Below are 19,865 nucleotides of genomic sequence, written 5' to 3' on the forward strand. Positions count from 1 at the left end.
TTCCCTTGACATGCTCTCCATCCTGCTCATACAAAGCCGGTGTCCCATTTACACCAGCCCAGTCCAGCCTCGTACTGGGCACACTGCCTGTACTCTATGGTATCCTTCAAATAAATGAAGCAATGAAACAGTGCACAGCTAGTTTCCAATAAGCATGACTTGTAAATATATATGAAATGTCAGTGAGGTCAAACAAAGCTCTCAGGGACACGAACGCCGTGGCCCCTAAGCTCTTGTGCATCAGATAAATGATTTACAAAAGACTGAAGTGGCCATCTTTGAATATATGAAAGGAATTTGAATGGTGAATTGAGAACTGTTCCATTTCTGCCAAGCACTGAGATAATGAGTTTAAATTATAGCTAAAAAGATACTGATTAGATATTGAAAAGAAATTAATAAGAGCAACATACCATACTGGGAAAAGGCATGGTTTTGGAGTTAGACAGACCTGGTAATGAATCCCAGCTCCTCTGCTTGACAGCTGTTTAACTTTGGTCATGTTACCTAATCTCAATATCCTCATTTGCAGAATGGTGATAATATTATCTTCCTTACATATTAATATGAAATTAAAAGACAAAATACGTTAAGTAGCTACTTCTGCTAGATCATCATAGAACTCAAAAGAGAGACCTCAAGAGGAGAGACCTCTCTCTTGAAATTTTTGAAGTTAGATCATGCAATGTATTTGTTTAGCAGAAGCTATTACTTGTAGAAGGAGGATATGACCCAGGTCCCCTACAGGGCACTTGGATCCCCTGCAGTCTCTGTGTCATAGAACCCTGAGGAATCCCAGAGGAAAAGGTTCTGAAATCCATCTTTAAAAGTCAGCCTCCCCTGAAACGAGGTCACTATCTGAGGTACATGATATATGTCGTGTGTGTATTTGAGGTACATGCTAGTGGCGAGGCCAGGCATTCCACAATGGTGTTTTTCTTTTATTTCTTTAAAAAGAGATGTCACTTGTGATCCTGATAACAGCCTAGGTTAAACTGTTTAGCATTTTCATTTTAAAAAGTGATACTTAAATTGTCTTTTTAAACTTTCATTACAAAAGGTGGTAGTTAAACTGTCTTCCTTCAGCCCTAACATCTACACCTTCCCTGCTCCGGTCCTGATAAGGAGCTCCAAGCTGGGATTGTGCTTCCATTTCATTTCTCTTTCTCATCGGCTTCCAGTTAGGGACACAAAGGACGATTTGATCAAGACTCTTTGAGAACTCTTCTGCTCCAATCTGTTCTTAGCCCTTAAAGATATGATATCAGATCATGGTTTGGGGGGATAATGAACCAGAAAATGAATTCATACTATGATGCTCACAGCCTTTGTTTTTAAAGAGATCTTTCACCTATGCTAAGTAGACAATCTGTCTTTCCTGGACAATAAGATCAGAATTCATCTCTAATTTAAAAAATGTATAATCCCGGATCCATAGGTTCAGCAGGGCCGGGCAGCACACCTAGATTAGGAATCTGAATGATACCCAGATGTACACCCCAGAGTGTGACCCAGCCCACCCAACTCCCTCCTGCCCCCTGCTCATCCCCTTTCTCTCTCCCATCTTCCCTAACCTGTTTTTAGCAATGGACAGAGATATTTTTCAATCACTCCCAACAATGCACTTTACAATTCGTACAGCTCTTTCCCTGTGGACTCGTAGCACTATTTACACTTGGGTCTCTCAAGGAGTCACAGAGAAGGTGCTTTTTCCTTCATGGGATGTGACAAGGTTCAATACATAATGAACAAAATGTCATAATCGCTCGATAAAGGCGTTTTGTAAAACACATGGAACAAGTAATTTTTTTAAAAAACTCTAAATGAAGATTCAATTCCAAAGGGAAGAATGCCTTTGGGTTTTTTGACAAAGCAAAATATTCTAAACTTCAATTGTTTAATAGGGTTTTCCCCAGCAGCACTTGCACATATTAATTCTCATTTCAAGGCAGCATGTTTATTTTAGTTCCAACCTATTTTCAAGGGTAGGTAATTAGAGAAACTAAAAGTGCATATCTTATTGCTTAATTTAGAGTCTACCACTGTGTTTTCAGGCCTTTCTTGGGCTATGTTTTAATGACACAGAACAATGAAAGATTTTTATTCAACTGTAAGTGCTTGAGAAAGGCAATTAATAAAAGTCAGGTTATATATTCTGATTTTTAAAAGAAATCTCATCCTATTATTTTAAATACCAGCTTTTGCGCATGCAAGCTAAGTCTTTGTGTAATAAATCTCACCAGAATTTCCCAGGGCTCCAGATATAATTGCTGCAGTCGTTTCTCTGAAGTCTGGGCACTTGTCACAGGATTCCCACAGTCACCACCAATAATAACTGTCCTCGCTGGCCAGCACAGAAGCCACACGTGCTCCTGGAGCATCTTTCTAAGGAGGAGAAACCAGAATCCACATCCAAGAATTGTAGCTGGACAATTGCCAGCTGCCCACATCAGCACAGACTCATGGGAGTCCAGGAGTCACGCGTGCCCTTCTGAACCACACGGGTAATTTTTTTAGAGTAGCCACACTTTCTAAAACTGACACTGATTTCAACAATGTACTTTAACCCAACATTTGCAACATGTCACCGGGCAGTTAATATAAAAAGTTGCTGAAATATTTTAACTTTTTCATCTAAATCCTCAAACTCTCATTTTTTCACACATCTCTTATCTGGCTGCTAAATTTTCAATTATTCAGTGAAATGCAATCCTATCAAAACGAAGCACAGTTAGTGGGAAAAAATTTTGTACTGCTTCAGTTTTTATTTTAAATTTTAATTACAGTTAAAAATTCAGTTCTTCAGTTGACCCAGCCACCTTCCCAACCACACTGCTTGGCGCATGACTAAGCTGCCTAGTGGGACGGTGCGGAGCAGTGCCCACAGACCTCTTTTACTCTGAACCTACAGCTGGGAGTCCCCCCAATCCACCCCCATCTCCCGAGAGATGACTCAGACAGTTATTAGCTCTGGTGTTTAAAAAGCTCTTTTTTACACTGAGCTGGAAACCACTGCCCTGACATTTCCATCTTCAAATCTCACATGTTTTTCACAATATCTGTCCTTCCCTGCAGAGCAATGAGAGAGAACTGACCATTCCAGCTGCTCCAGGGCTCTGGCAGCCCAGGCAATGTCAGTTCGGGTCTCTTGAGGTCTCCTCACTATAACTCTGTCTGCCCAAAGGGCACCACGTCCATCACGGAAGAGCCAGGCTGTTTTGAGAAAACTCTCTCTTGCACCAGCGTCCACTTGATGGGACAGGCAGGAGGGAAAAGAAGGGCGGTTAATAATGGCTTTTCCCCGTGGTGAAGTATTCTGCTCTTTCTCAGCTTTATGCCATAAAGAAAAGCTGCAGAGCAGTGACCTTAAATACTACAGAAAAAGAGCCCACATAAAACTGAGCGTTTGGTACCTGACACCAAGACAATTTTTCAGAGACACTTTTGGAGGAAAGATGAGCACAGTGGAACTGTTAAATTTTAATGTGCGTAAAAATATACGTTTTGTATAAATAGAGTGATCAGATAAATGCTGTTGTCATGGTACTTTACCCCATCTCACATCAGCATCTTCACCCATTTTCACAGCCCCACTCCTGAAACTCATTTTAAGAACTCAGAGTGTGTCCTATGTGTTCCTCGGGACCTATGCAGTCCAGCCCAGCCCTTTAAACACACCTATATAGTCTGAGCAGCTTGTGTTGGCTCATTCTACAGACAGACATGTTATGCACACTTTCCTGCACCTTCCTTTTCCCAATCAACTCTCGTTAAGCTGGGTTTAGAAGAGCAAAGCTTTCTGATGCTCTCCCACTGTTCTTCTGTCTCAAACTGCCACGTTGGCAGACACAAAAGGCCAGATTGCTGCTCGGTCCTTGCCACCAAAACAAAACGCACTCCCCTGGCAGAGCACAGGGCAGACCATCCCAAGCACTCCCCCGGCCTCTGGGTGACGGGTATGTGATTCCCTTGTCAGCCACAGGGCAGCCAGGCTGTCTCTGGGAACTTGGTGCCTCCTCCAGTCCCGGGTACCCGGGAGCACCTCTGCACCTAACTTTACTGTTCCATGTTGGCAAAATACACAAATGCTTCCCATCTGAGGAACTGAAAATCAAACCAGTAATTGGAAACCTAGCAGGTTTGTAGGTGTGAATGGAGGTTTTTACCAGGTATACTGACTTGACAGAAACAATTATACGCAGCAGAACCAGAGAAAGGCCTCTTCTATCTTGGAAATCACTCATCACTGTCCAGTACTTTGCTCACTTCCTTTATCCTGTCTCTATCCTTCTTCCCACACCTGAGCAGCAGCAGGACCCTCAGAGGACTGGCCCAGTCCTTTAGCACTGCATGCCCTCAGGGCAGGAGTGAGGAACTATGTTCCCCAAAATATTTCATGTTTCAGTGCCCCAAGTACGTCCAGAAATCATGGGGCAATGTTCCCTGCATCTATTTTTAATTGCTGCAGACTCTAATGACATTCTTTGGAAAATAACCACCTTCCTGAGATTTTTTCAGGCCCAAGGAGGAGGATGGTGATGTAAAGCTTTCAGCTAATAGCTTAGTTTATTCTGGTGTCATTTCTTTTATTTCCTTTCGACTTGTTATTTATGGTTTAAATTTTTTGCACCCCGGTGGTTGGCCTGCTTTCCTCAGGAGAATAATTAAAAAAAGAATTTAGATGTTCAGCCTTTTTTTTTTTTACCATTGTGTTGGAGGCAGTCGAGGTGTTTCACGGGAGTGAAGGAAATGAGAAAGGAGTAAACATCACTGCAGTCACCCCCAAAACCCCAAAATAAAATCTGTTGTCTTTAAAAGGCATTCAGGTGTTATTCTTGTGATCTGGGATGACACAACACATTATTCTGGTAGTCACTGGATTCTGTTGGCAAGTAACTAAATGACTTATGCGTGTGGCCAAATTATGGTAGAATGAATTCGTCTGTGACCAAACAGTTCTGTAACAGAAAAGGGATCAAGATTGTCCAAAGTCTGTCTCCCCTACAGCTGGCCAGATCCTGTTACATGTCTGTGAGCCTATATAAAATGAATGGAATCGAAATGGAAAGGAAACAAAAGAACACAGCTCCCATTACAGAAGAAGTGTGTTTAATCAGGCAGGGGCCATGAATTGCAACATAAATCAGAGGGGAAAAAATAAAACTTTCTTCATGAGTGATTCTTTCTACCCTTGAAGACAATGATAATGAAACTGACAAACACACCTTGGAGGCCAGCTTCAAGAATCGAATCGATTTATTTAATAATTTAGGAATCACTTCTAGCCATCTCTCCCATTAAAATCTGAGGGGCCATTGTATTCTCTATTTCCTCGGTTCCTTTCCTTTCTCTTAGTTATGCCTCACTGACTTTAATAAATAAGTAATACAGAGCGGGGAAAACACTTATCTGGAGTACCTTGCCTCCACCTTCACGCTGCAGGGCTCTCTGATTCTTTTCTACTTGTAAGTAAATGGAGTCAAGAACAAGCTTCTCCCGTAAAGGCTGGGGCAGCGGGGTTAGACCCCTAAGTATGGTCACAGCCGCTCCATGGCCTGGAGCGCTGCTCAAGTCTACAAAAGAGCAGCACAATAAATAACACGCTAGGACAAGCTCGGAGAGGCGAAGGCTCATTCCAAAAGCAGAGCAAGGGCACACAGGCGACTCTGCAGCCCGTAAACGGCAAGAATCCACGGCGACCAGCAAGGGGGAATTCCAACAGCATCAAAGTAAACTGTGATCATTTGTAGTTTATTGCTCCAAAGCGAGGGCTGCTGAACCCAGCTGCAGTTATATTTCCTCATGATGTTTGAAGAAAATGGGAAAGAGATTGCAATTACACTGTGGGTCTCAGAAAGCAAACTTGCTGATGGAGCATGGTTGTGTCCTCACTCAATAGCACCTCCTCCCAACTCTCCCCACTTTGGGCAACCAGCACCTCTTCCTCGCCTTTCTCTTCCTTTTATGGGGGACCCATAAGCCCAAAAAGCCACTGTGCACCTTTACACAGAAAAGATCTTGCTCTCTGCAGAGCCAGCCTAATGATGGAACAGGAGCCATGCTGGCGGTCTACAATGTTGACTCCATCTGCCACCCCAGCCTCAAGGACAAAACTCAAACCTTAGGCAATACCAGCATCCCCTTCCCACCTTGTCTCAGTCCTTTGGGGCCCCTCCTCAGCTCCAATGGCTTCCCCTCTTCTCGGGTCTTTTCCCTGGTCTTTTTAGGGTTTCAGGGTTACACCACTGGAAAGCACATACCTCTACTCTTCCCTATCTATCTCTAGCTAAATGATTGCTTTCTACCTTTTAGTACTTGGTTCAAGTAAGAGCCCTTGTCCCCAAGAATGTCCTCACACTGCTGCCCACATCACTAGAGGACGTGTGTGCCTGGCCCCCAATCACCTGATAATGTAACAATCGTGTTGCCCTGCCTGACTATCGTTACCACGCTGCATCTCATTAAGAACAGAAGCACGCATATCACTCAGGACACAACAGGTGTCTAACACGCACGTCAACCAAAAATTAAGGAAAGCTGTGTTGACTCATTGCTGAAAGGCAGTGGGCATTTGCCCCTGGTCTGGAACTAACTGGTGGTTCCTGGGTTTTTCAGTTAGGAGAAAGAGAAGCAAAAGGGGAGATCAAGTGCCTGTTACGCCTGGAAACTAACACCCCAAGTCTTCACCCCGAAGGCTCTGGAATGGTGACTCATTCCTGTGAGGAAAACATGCCCCACGCCATGCAGCAGCTTCTTTCCTCCACAAATTAATCATGATTCTGGTGTTAATTCCATAAATAATTCATGAAGTCAAATATAAAGTACTGCAAATACTTTCACCAACCATACAGTGCAGTTTCATTCACAGGAAAAAAATTTAAACATAAACCTGGAAGTTTCTTTGGTCTGCAGGAGTTCTTATGTGGCTACATGCACATTAAATTCCACCAAATACCCTTATTAAATAAATATTCATTAAGCTCCCTGTCTGTGCTAGGCATGGCACTGAGCAGAAATAATTAAAGAACACAGTTCCCTCTGTAAAAGACACACCTCTCCTCTACAGACAAAGAGAAACAAGGAAACACAGGTGACAAGCATTGAGGAGACACCCCATGAGGCACACAGTGTAATGGTTAAGTCTCTGTCCTCTGAAAACAGACCTGGGTCCAGCTCTGCCTCCTGTCTAAAGGCCTTTGAAGCAGTAAATGTCTCTGACCCTCAGCCTTCTCTTCTTGTATGATGACAATTATGCGACCTACCTGAGTGTTAGCCTAAGAAAAAGCAATGCAATAGGAATTAACATTATTAATAATACAATATTAATATTATAACACAGGTTAAGCATCCTTAATATGAAAATGCAAAATGCTCCAAAATGCAAAATCTTTCTGTATCTATATGATGGATTTGTAATCATTTTCTTTTTAACCCCTCAATACTAGGAGTTGAATCAAGGGCCTTTACGCTAAATTATATGCCTGCTCCACTTTTTTTTTTTTTTTTTTTTTTTTGAGATAGTCTCCTTAAATCACTAAGTTGCCTACTATGGACTTGAACTTTTGATTGTGCTGCCTCAGCCTTCCAGAGTATGGAAATGACAGGCGCACACAGACAGTAAGTCCCTGTGACTGAGACAAACACCTGACAGCTCAACACCCACTATTTCATGTATTAAAACTCCTGACACCATGCTATAAAATTTCCCACAGTTTCTGTGTATAAGATATATATGAGATGTAAAGTAATTTCATGTTGAGACCTAACCCCCTTCCTAAAATATCTCAGTATGCTTGTGTAACTATTCCACAATCCTAATCATTTCGATTTTGGAGTACATACCCAATCTACATACGACTCACTTTAGGAAAAAGTTAAAGGATTCTCGGGTAAGCTGTGCTCAAAAGCACACATGGGGAAGAATATCTAAGTTTTGGGGAAGGAATAGGCACCTGATTGGTTGAGCCCAGTCCAAAATGAATGTGCAATCCTTTTTCAAAAATTTATTAAGACATCAAGGGGAGTAATAAGAAAGCAGATGCAGCGTCCCTGGAAGAGAAGGTGCTGGGCAACCACTCATGTCAGAGCCCTGAGTTCCCTACCACTGGAAGCATGTGATTGACACATGAACTTCAGCAGAGTTTCCTAGAAACCAAATTATTAGCCTGAGCCATTTTCTAAATGGAAGATGCTTCTGTCTACAGTTTCAGAAGCATACCCTGGCTGCTAACACCAGGTTGTGCGCATGTGTAAATAATATGCATGCACCTCCCTTCCCTGTACCTCTAATGCTATCTGACATTCACAAGAAAATGCACAAGACTACTTTCCTGGCCTGAGATTCCTGGGGGGAAAAAATCACTGAGTCTGAGAATCAGGAGTGCAGATATCAGCCCCAGTTCCCTCTGCTCAAGGCAAGTAAACTGACGTCTCCAGACACCAGTGTAAATTGCAGCAATAGAGTCGCTGATCTCTAGGGTTTCTTCTGAATAGAATATTCTACATTTCTGTGCAATAGCAGCAGGAAGGAGAAAATAAAAGTCTGCAGCACCAGAGTAAAGTAATAATAATTTTAAAACAAGCTCTATGCCTGCTGACTTTTTAATATACCATTTCTGTTCTAGAAAAAAAAATCTATATTATGCAAAATAAAATGCTTTTGAAAACGCCTATAATGTCCTTGTGTGTGTTTCATTTAGCAGGTGTGGTGTATTTCATGCCATTAAGGCCTTGTGTAATAGGGTCTCGGAAACCCAATCACTGGTAACACTCCATTTAGACCACTCAGCATGGGGAGCATATATTTCCTGTACATCACTGGCTGGTTTTATTGCTTAGAACATTTGCATAAAGCCAAAGAATTATCCCCAGGGGGTAGATCATTTGCTCCTGCTTTTCCTCACCTGAAGCTGCCATCCTTCAAACCTCCTTCCTGGCATCATCTCCCTGACTCCCAGTTGTGAAATTATCTACTGAGTAACAAGCTTCAGAAACTTGCGCAGATCCCCAAAAGCCTCCAGATCTGGGGGCCTTCTTTGGAAATTCATCTAACGAATTTGGATCTTAGGACAGCCATTCTCAAGCTGCAGTATGCATGGGAATTACCTGAAAGGCTCCGTACTGAGAGGGCCAGGCTCTACTCCCAGTTCCTGACTCAGTAGGTCTGGAACAAGGCCCAAACATTTATAATTCTAACAAATTCACAGTGATGCTGATGCTGCTGGTCCAAGAACTATACTCTGCTAACCACTGTAAGCAGTAAGTTCCTACACAATAAAAAATAAAAAGATGTCTAAAATATGGTCCACAGAAAGTTTACCAGTGCAAAATGAATGAAAGGCAGAAAACTAAGAAATCCTCTGAGATTGCATCAATCTAAAATATTTCTCTGCAGAGAGGAATGTTTTCCTGTTGGCCATTCATTCCCAGATACCGGAGAGTTCATGGGGGAGAGAAACAATGGCTTGCCACTGACTGGAAGTCTTCAGACTGCTCAGGCTCCAACAGAAATACTTTTCCCCAAGGTTCCATTGTTCCTGAAATCCTGGAGCATCAGCACCACAGGGGCTGGTTAGACATGCAGAACATTAGGTTCCACCCCAGATCTACTGAGCCAGAATCTATGCTTTCTCAAGACTCTCAGCAATTTGTGGACACATTGGCGTTGCAAGGCAACTTATCCAAGTAAGTAGGAGGTGGAGAGGAGCACCACTGATACCAAGGAGACAGATCTTTTCAAGGGTGGGTCCGCATTCTTGTGGCCTAAGCCTGGTGGGAGTCTAACCCAGAGCAAGAGACAGAACATGCACATACACGAACACCTCTCTGCACCTCCCAGCCATGTCTGTCACTGCTGCCTGATGCACTTGTCAGGACCAGGACAGAAGAGGGGCTGCAAACTCAGCATGTGAGGTACCAGGCAGGGAGCTAGTGACTATGAACCAGGCCTGAGATGAGGCAAGAACCAACAGCACATTCTGTCCTAACGGCCTCTGGTTTTGGAACTCTGGAAACAAGCCAAAGAGAGGTATGAGCCACTGGGTGCTGGCCCTCAGGCTGCCCAGTTGTCCATCCCTGCCCTACAGCAGTAATATTGACTAACACGTATTGACCACTTACTTCAACACAGACTCTGTTACCGTTGTCACACCACCCGTATTTTAAGCAAAAGGCTCAGATAAGATCTGTGAAATCAACCAGGTCAGAAATGGTCTGATGAAACCTGATAAAAATCAGGCTTGATTTGGGTGGGTCTGTTACCTGGGAACGATTGCCTAGTCTTCTTCGAGAGATTCCCACAGCAACTCTTGGTCCTCCCCGCAGATACATAATATGAGTGCAGATGCCTTTTTGTTGTGTGAGGACCTCAGTCTGGGCAGCAGGTCCACGCAGGCAGTGATGCTGGGGCACGTATGGTCTTGGCTCAGCCTCTACCTTCTGCAGCTGCCGGCCACTGTCATCCCCCACAGGCCCAGCCCTCCAGATGGCATAGAAAGCCTAATTGCCATTGTTAGCACTGATGGTGCATGGCAGACAAGGAGAGAGGGACAGGCAGCAGAGGAAATCCTTCCCTCTCTGAACAGCTCCTACCTGTGCCGCTACCTGTGCCAGCTGTGTCTGAGGGACACCCTGGGCCCCTTCTTGCTGCAGAATCCAAATAGAAGCCATCGGGAAGCGTGCCCTTGACACTGATTGGCCTGACAATGGTGAAAACACATCAAAAATTAAAAAGTCTGACCAGATCAAGTATTGGTGAGTAAGGACTATAAATTGAACTATCACTTTGGAAAGCTACCTGGCATTACTTAGTAAAGTCAAAGGTATTCATTTTTGTGACCACGCAGCATTTCCAGTGAGAGGACTACCTACACCTGAGGACCTAAAAACATACTTGACCTTGTGTGCCAAGGTATACAGGTTAGAATGTTCACAGCCATGTCACTTATAGATACCACAAACTCAAAACAACCCTATTCCCACTAGCAGTAGAGCAGGGAAATAAGTTAGGGTTGGGTCAATCAATACTGTCACTATTGTTGTTACTCAGAAAGAAAAAATAAGCAATTTAGTCTTGAGCAAAAATAAAACAGACCAAAGATAGATAGTGTAGGATTAATGTTCCAAATCACCAAAAGTATTTACCACTACACCATATTATTTTGGGATATGTTTGAGTGTGGTAGCACACACTTGTAATCCCAGCACCCAGGAGGCTGAGGCAGGAGGATTGCTTTGAGTTCAAGGCCAACCTGGGCTCCATAGTGAGTTCAAGGCCAGCTTGGACTCCATAGAGAGACCTTAACTCAAAAAGACAACAACAAAAAAAATTAAAGTAAAGTAAAATAAAATAAATCAAGAAAACTATTACCCAATGTCAATATGATATAGATAATTCTAGTGAAAGAACTTATTTAAAAAGGAGAAGGATTTTATATATATATACATTGCAGGCAAGATTTGCCTTCTTGATCTGAGAAAGGTGGTCACACAGGTGTTTGCTTCTATGCATATACACTTTTGTGTATGTTTCTGTATGTTCTATTTCTCGCACGTGTGCAGCGTATGCACACACACACACACACACACACACATACACACACGAAGGAAAATGTTAAGTCATCTGCCCAGGCCTGACAGCAGCTGCCCCCTGCTGGAATCCAAGGAAAATGCAGGTTCCCTTGAGGTATTGGTGGGTGAAAAGAGATTTGAAAGGAACTAGGGAACTGCTGCTTCAGAAAAGTTATACCTAAATCTCTTCCGGAATTTTTCCAAAGTTTTATTCATGAGATGTTAACCATTTTGTTTAGCAAGTTGGTTTATCCCAGCGACCTCTGTGGTGGTGGCAGATGGCTCTAAAGAAATCCTCCTAAGTGCTACATTGGTTTGTTTGCTCACCCTCTGCTTGGTAGCAGCCCCTCTTCCCAGGGCTCAAAAAAAGTGGCCTAAGAAAGAGGAGATGGGAGGGAGGAGAGGCTGGGGCTGCAGCAGGGGCATCCTGAAGGCAGTGGTGTAACGTGGTGCTCACAACAAACAGCAGTCCAGGACTCAGTCTTTCCCTCTGCTGTACGAGCTGTGCAAATGCACAAATGTGGAAGCCTGGGAAAGACGAGCCACTAGATACATCCATCCATCGGGGCAAAAGCAGGGGTGTGCAAAAGAAAAGGGGCATGGGGAGCACTAATTTGTATGAAAATCCAGTAGAGGATTGTGTGCACATGGGGTAGGAGCCTAGAGAAAGGAGCGTTTGACACCCTGATGTTTTCAATAGTCCATCTGGTCCTCAGGGGCAGGGGGTAGATGGGGCCTTTTCCAAGCCCTGACGATTCTTCTGAAAGGGAAAAGCTAGAGCAGACGTATTCAGGGGCTTAAGTCCTGAGCAGGGCAGGGAGAAAGGGAAGGAATAAAGAAATGAAATGAGTCACATTTCTAGCCTTTAATATTTTGTAAAATGCCATAATGCAAATATTCATTTATCAGGTTGCAATGTGATTTTTCTCCATGTCTCAGATTAGTGACAACTCAATTTAATAAAAGAGAAAAAATTATAAGAGTCATCAGGTCTGGACTTGGAAGTGACACTTTTGAGTCTCTTTCTAAATTTGAAGATGTTTAGATTTTCACAGTCTAACAAAGGCCTTCCTACAGTTCCTGAAAGATTGTATCAAGGACTTCAGAAGTCATTTCTAATTTCTTGCCTTGAAATAATTATCCCCAAATAAAATGACATTTCCAAAACAAGTTTTCAGGAAACTACTCTGATTCAAAATTACTTATAAAACCAGATTGCAAAAAAAAGAATAGATCGCCTATTACCTCTCCAATTATTCAACGAATAATTATAATTGTTTGAGTACTGTATCTGTGATTCAACTAACTTTAGATAGAAAGTATTTCCTCCATAAAAATTAGTCTGCACTGAACATGTACAGATTTATTCCTTTATTCCCTAAACAATGCAGTCTAACAACTATTTACATTTATATTGTGTTGGGTGTTATGAGTAATCCAAGATGATTAAAAACATTTGGGAAAGGGGATTTAGTTCAGCAGCATGAGTGCCTGCCTGGCGATCACGAAGTTGCCAGTTCAATCCCTCATACCAAAAAAAAGTATATGGGATGATTGCAGGGGTTCCATGCCAATGCTACATTGTTCTATAAAAGGACTTGAGCATCTGAGGATCTGGATGTCCACAGAAGGTGGAGACATCCCCATCCTGCTGCTGCCACTGTAGATCAGCTGTGTTAAGTGCTGACTAGATAGCAGGCCTGGAGCTCGACACTGGTTTATGTGATCTTATGTCTGGGAGGAAGGAGAGCAGAGACACAATGTGATGTGGGGAATGAAGGGCACTGTGGGGACACTAAAGGTGTCCATCTTCCAGCCTTACAGGTTAGAAAAAGCTGCCCAAGAAACCGACACATGTTGCGATCCAGGGGAAGAGCAGAAGCTGTCCGGGAAAGAGGCAGAGAAGACCAACGCTCTGGCTGCTGAGAGGAGCGAAGGCCTGGAGAGGGAGGAAGACGGCGTGGCAAGGCTCAGAACCGGGAGCTGAGCAGTGGTGAGAAACTAAGCAAGAAGAGAGAGGTCCCCATGAGGGACCTCAAAGGTCTTTGAAGGATTCAAACTGTGTTCTAAACTCATGGAGAATCTCTACATGATGGTGGACCGGTTTTCAGATTAGAAAGATGCCATTGGCTATTGCATACAGCCTTGGATAGAGGAAAACAAGACAGATATCACGAAGACTTGTTGGGAATCTGCTCTGATGTCCTGATGGAAGATGATGTTATGTCCTGAAGGAGATGGAAATGAGGGAACCCAGAAAGGAAGAACTCAGACCTATTATGTAACTTTGCTTCCCACCCATGATGAAAAGAAATACGTGAGCACACAGAGCAGTTGTTTCCAATACAACTACGTAGATGTGACCATCCACCTAGTCTTCATCAGGCCTAGACCAGAGCTATGGATTCAGCAATGCCAATAGGATGCTTGCTAGGCCTGCAAGCATGGTAACGCTCTAGCAGACAAAGCTTCTGACATCAGACCAGCCCGCTTTCAAATTCAGCTCTACTTACTGTCTCTGACCAGAGACAAGACATTTATTGTCTCTAAATTTATTTCCCTTTTTATAAAGTAGAACAAAAGTGGCATCCTTTTAGATGGTAAAATTGAATGAATAACATGTAAAGAATATGGTACCAAGCACAAAATGGTTGCTTGCTGGTATTGTAACTGTTGGTGGTGGTGGTGATGGTGGTGATGTTACTAATAAAATTTTTCATATTGCTTCATAGTACAATTTTTCAAACCCACATTTAGCACAGCTGGTGAATGCTGTACAGGAATACAAATAAAGTTGCCTACATTTTTCCTGTGGTTTTTATACAGGTGACACTCAGTGCTGTGGTCCCAAGTGTCCAGCTGACAACACAGCACAGTTCAAAAGAACCTTGATTAGACACTCACAGGAGAGAAGATGCCACCCACACCAGGACGGCCACCTGAACATGACAATGACAATGACATCTTTGAAATATAGATAACTCTTTACTCTCAGATCTCATACCCAAGAAGAAATCCAAATGGGTCCACACAGCTTCACTGAGCTAACACGAGCCTATCTGCTAACAATAAGATGAAGAGCATACCCTGGATTGCAAGAAATGCCACACACAAGGAGCTTGAAATATTCTCCAGGAACACATTGTTGAGAGCTGCCCTGAATGCTGTTGCCTAGGCAGCAGAGCATTCAGTGATGGATGTGGAACAGGGAGACAGGAAAACAGATCAAGAAAAAATGGCATGACCTTTGGGAGCCTGAGAAGCAGAATGAGGGCAAAGCTGTATTTAGCTCCCAACTAAACCAACACTTTATAGACCAGGAGTGTCTGGCTTTCTTTTTAGCTTCACTACCTGCCTCTTTATTTTATTTTATTTTTTATTTTACCAACAACAGGTCAAAACAGAATCATCCTCAAATGCACCAACCTTAAAGCAAAGCAATCTGCAACTCAGCCCCACAGGGCTGAAACCATATGGAGGATGAAATAATAACTGCAATGTAGTAGAAAAATGTTTTGAGATATTTCAACAATATTCTCATGCTCTGCACTATCCTCATTCCCTCCGCACACGCCCCTCTCTCCCAAGGCAAATACTTCAGCTTCTAGCACTTACTGCCTCGGGAAAGCTATGCCATGGCAGAAATGCTGAGAGAAAGTCAATTTTTAGTTTGGGAGCTCCAAATTTGAAAGCCACAGCTGAGTTTAAGGCAAAGACATTTGCTTTCTAAAAGCTTAGCAGAAAACTATTGTCCCAATAGGTTGGGTGCAGTGCTCGCTTTGATAGCACATATACCAATAGGATGGGCACAGAAAAGTGAGGACAAAAATCAAGGGGGACAAAGGTAGCTACAGCCCGCTGTGTAATCCCACAACCAGCCCGAGAAAGCACCATAAAGAAAGCACAGTGAAGACCCACAGGTACTCTTAGGAGAGTAAGAGCTTTCCAAGAGAAGCCAACAAAGGGTAAGACCTTGGGGTGGGACAGCTACCTAGGAATTGTGGGCAGAGAGCGCCTTGGAAGCTTCCCTATTCAGGATAATGTGGAGAGCCACCAGATCTTCCAGGTGACCAAGGTAGGAGCGAAACCAACTTAGTAAAAAATAGAGCTGGTAAAGACTTGCAGGTCGGAAGAGAAAATGGAGCTGTCATCTTTGCAGACAGATGTGAAGGGGTGGAGATGGGAGTTGGGGAGGAAATGGGAGATCACAGCTACCAAAGACTGCGTGTCTTCTCCAGATTTAAGTGGACTGAGACCCTGAGTTCACTGAGATTAAAATTTGCACTACCTACTGAAATGGAAGCTATTGGGGAAAAAGAAGAAATTAAATCTACATGCCAAAGAATAAACCAAAAAACCTCATAGTTTACATTTCTGCACATCTCATTGTGTGGCATTAACATAATGTTAACATCACCATCATTTATCATGAAAATTACAGCTAGAGGGATCCTGGGAAGATGGTGGATTGATAGGTACCAGGGTAGAGAGCCTCTCTGAGAAGAACTCAGATGCTAGAATTTAACACCGTGGAGAAGACCAGATGAAAGGAGAGGGATTCTTACAAGCCAGGAAGAAACTGAGGAAAAAGAAAAAGGGCTGGGGATTTAGCTCAGTGGCATAAGCACTGCCTTGCAAGCACAGAGTTCTGAGTTAGATCCTCCGTACTGATTAAAAAAAAAAAAAAAAGAAAAAAAGAAAGAAAGAAAGAAAAAGAAAAAAAAATGAAGGAAGGAAAAACCTGGACAAAAGGCTGGAACCAGACACACTCTCACCGGAGCTGGTCCACACTGTATCGGGCATGCCTCGGAGTCAGACAACACATGGTCACACCGAAGTTGTGGTAGCACCAAAATTGGGGGTTGGTGAGCCCAAGGTCCTTGGTGGGAGGATGTGGAGCAATAGAGAGAGGAAGCAATGTGCAGAGCTGCACTAACCCGTGGTGAGTGCTAGGAACTGGGTCCCAAGGACAGGGTGACTGGCTGGACAATACATTGGAGTTGGGCAGAACGGGCCTGAACCCGGAACCACAGTGGCATCAGTCCACCGCTCCTGGCCCAAAGAGGACTGGTGGGATCTGCTTGGGCTGGGTCATGCCCCTGGTCAGGACCCAATAGCCAGGGACAAAACTGTCCCAAATCTGTGAGGTCTGCACAGCACAGACTAAAGGGGTGAAGGTACTCACTGGTTGACTGGCTCAGAGGAGAGATGCCAGCCAGCATCTTCCCTGCATGCACCTCAAATAACAGCAAACTGGAGAAGGCAGCAAGCCCCCAGCTAGCACGCTTTAGATAAACCGTAGGCAATACGGAGAGGGCCAGAGACCTCCACCATACACCTGTCTGAAAGCAGCCAGAAACATGACAAGAGAAAGAAACAAGAAAAAGCCTCCAGCCACTGACCCAGGATAAGTTCAGGAGATAAATAAGTCCAGGAGAGGTAAATATAGAAGAGATCAAGGACATCAAACATGTAATATCAAACACAGCATCTGCACACCTCATGACCTCATGACCTCATAAACGAACTTAAAACTGAAATTCTAATTCAAGTAAAGCAAGATATAAAAAGATTAATAAAAGAAAGGCTAAGCACCTCTCAAGAAGACACAGATGGGAGAATGGAGGAACCCAGAAAAAGGAGAAACACCTTTGATGAAGAATATAAATAAAATCTAGAATACATGAAACAACAATGTCCTCTGCCTTCCTTTTTTAGGTAGAGGACATTTTTAATAATGTATCAGGATTTAAAAGTCACATTAGTCTTATCACTCAATTTAGTTTGATTTTATTTTGTTACAGTCTGTCTACTCGTACTAGAGTTGAGGGCACAGACAGCTATCCCCAAAATAGCAGGATATACTATGGTAACTTAATTTTCTATTAACTTAATCTGAAACCCTGTGTTACTTACACTGTCTTACTATGACTGATCTTATTTGAATCTGGTTTGTTAGATTGCTGTTTTGTCTTGACTGATTTTATTCGAATTTGGTATGCTTGACAGTATCAAGTCTAAGAGTAGACACAACTACTCTGAAGATGACAAGTTGCAATAGGATACCAATTCCAGTTTGATTATTAACTGCTGTTGAAGTCCTACAATGTCTCCAATGTTTTGTTTTTATTAATATTGCTATGTAGTGCTATATTCAATTATATTATGCCTGATGATATAAACAATTCTATTGAAAATAACAAGAGATATCATAGTAACTACTGTAGATCACCTAGAATTGTGGTTTTATGTCTTTTTCGTTTCATGTTTTTCTAGGAATTTGTTTTGTTGTCTTGTGTGTGTGTGTGTGTGTGTGTGTGTGTGTGTGTGTGTGTGTTTCTTTTTTATCCGTACTGGGGATTGAACTCACGACTACACACTTGCAAGGCAGGCGCTTATACCGCTGAACTAAACCCCCAGTCCCTGTTTTGTTGTCTTGTTTTGATTTGTTTTTCTCTCTAATACAGAAAGGATAGGTATACATATAGAGATTCACACATGTGTACAACTTCTAAACAGTTTACGAGAATAGATTATATAATGCACTATGTAATGAAAAGATACTCTGAAGAAAAAGAGACACTAACATGCCCAGTGCTAATTCTGTATCATCATGATACAAAATCTAGCAATACTATTATTCTCTGTCCAGAGTGATATTAGCCTATTTTCTTTTCTTTAATTTCAACATACGTAAAGATATGGACAGCTATTTGGAAGACAAAGAGAAACATTATGGCAGCCATTGTTGACTTCCCTATTGTCTGGTCTTGAAGACCTAAAATGCCTTCATCATCCTGTTCTGATCAGTTTAGCACTATTTTGTTCGGTATGAATTCACTGTGTGAAGATATGAACAACTATTTGGAAGAAAATAAGAGACAATATGATAGGCAGTGAAGCTCTCCGGTGGTCTTGCTTTGAAATCTGTGTTTCTTAAATTGTTTTCTTATGATCTGTTTTGCTCTGTTTTGTTATGTTTATTTTTACCCCCTCTAAAATAAAAAAATAAAGAAAATTACAGCTAACCTTTGGAAATCACCTACTAAGTGCCAGCCATTGAAGTAGTGGCACATTGAACCAAGCACTTTATAAAGTTGCCCTTCTTTGGTGGCACAGTCCTGTAACCGCAGTGCTCCAGGAGACTGAAATGCTTGAGTCATGGATCTGGAAAACAATAAGCAGCAGAGGTGAGAGGAAGTGATGCAAAATCCTTAGCATGGTGAAGGCATCAGGACACCAGCAAGGGCTGTGCGCCATCCTTGACCCTCATAAACAAACTGATCCCTCGGTGGGCCAGCGCACCAATGACTCAGAGCCGGTGGGAAATGTGCCCTTGCCAGGATCTGCTATGGGTTCTGTTACTCTTCCTGTCCATCTGCACACACACACTCATGGCCAGCCAGCTGCCCAGGCATGTGCCCAGCCTTGCAAGCCTCCAAATGGCCCCGGCATCCCCACCCGGCACAGGGTCCACTCGGTGCCCAAAGTGCAGACCCAGTGGAAGTTTTATTTGTGTTCTAAACCCTATCACAAGTCCCTGCTCAATACGCCTGAGCTCTTTCTGAGTTTAGGCTTTTCCTTCTGTTGGGTGGAACTGATCATGACGACGGGCAATGCAGCAGAGCCCGTCAGGAGAGGGAGGAGACTTTCAAATGAGGAATAAGTAATCCTTCAAGTTACAAAGTTTAACTAAAAGGACAACTTCCCCTAAACTGAGTCATTTATATACATGGCTTCCACAATGCCCGTTCCGTCCTGATGAAGACCAAGATTCCAATTAGGACCTGGTTTTCCTCACCGTGGGCTATGTGAGGCCATCAGCAGGTTGGAGTCGGCCCGCATGCATTCAGTGCTTAATTGTCACTATATTTAACAGTAAATCCTTTATCTCCCAAATTAAATCCTCCTTTTTAATCCTAAAACCAATATCTTAAATCCTTGTTATTTTTTTCCGTTCTCTGCCCCCTCAAAATCCATATTATGTTGATTCTTCCTTCTCAGTAATCCCTAAAATTGTCTCTTCTCTGCTCCCTAGTTAAATCCCGCATTCAAATATAAATCTTTCTCTATAACAATCGATCTGTCCTCTGGCGTCTTGCTCCTTAGTTTCACTTCAACTTTGTAAGCAGGACAATTTTACCATCCTCCAGTGCCATCAAAGCCCAGATAAGCAAACAACCTAGTTCTAAGAAAGAAAGACAAAAGAAAAAGAAAAGAAAATTTAACATGGTGGTTTGCTTTTACAACTCCTCTATTTCCTCTGCCTTGAACTATGGATTCATTGTTGGTAAATG

At 42.8% G+C, this 19,865-nt stretch overlaps 1 long non-coding RNA gene across 3 annotated transcripts in view; it reads right to left on the reverse strand.

Annotated features, from left to right (window-relative positions):
• LOC101789122 (uncharacterized) overlaps positions 1-19,865 on the reverse strand; it is a 92,871-nt gene that overhangs the window by 12,121 nt on the left and 60,885 nt on the right. Inside the window, exons 4-6 of one of the 3 annotated variants that reach the window (XR_010041804.1) lie at positions 18,598-18,735; positions 10,591-10,697; positions 2,241-10,401 (exon numbers count right to left, since the gene is read on the reverse strand). This is a non-coding gene — a long non-coding RNA (uncharacterized LOC101789122). The remainder of the gene's footprint in view (positions 1-2,240; positions 10,402-10,590; positions 10,698-18,597; positions 18,736-19,865) is intronic. The other 2 variants (XR_010041802.1, XR_010041803.1) reach the window with 2 other exon arrangements.

The sequence above is a fragment of the Cavia porcellus genome, unplaced genomic scaffold (genome assembly GCF_034190915.1).
Source record: "Cavia porcellus strain 051 isolate PalLab524CR breed Dunkin Hartley unplaced genomic scaffold, mCavPor4.1 scaffold_21, whole genome shotgun sequence".
NCBI lineage: Eukaryota > Metazoa > Chordata > Mammalia > Rodentia > Caviidae > Cavia > Cavia porcellus.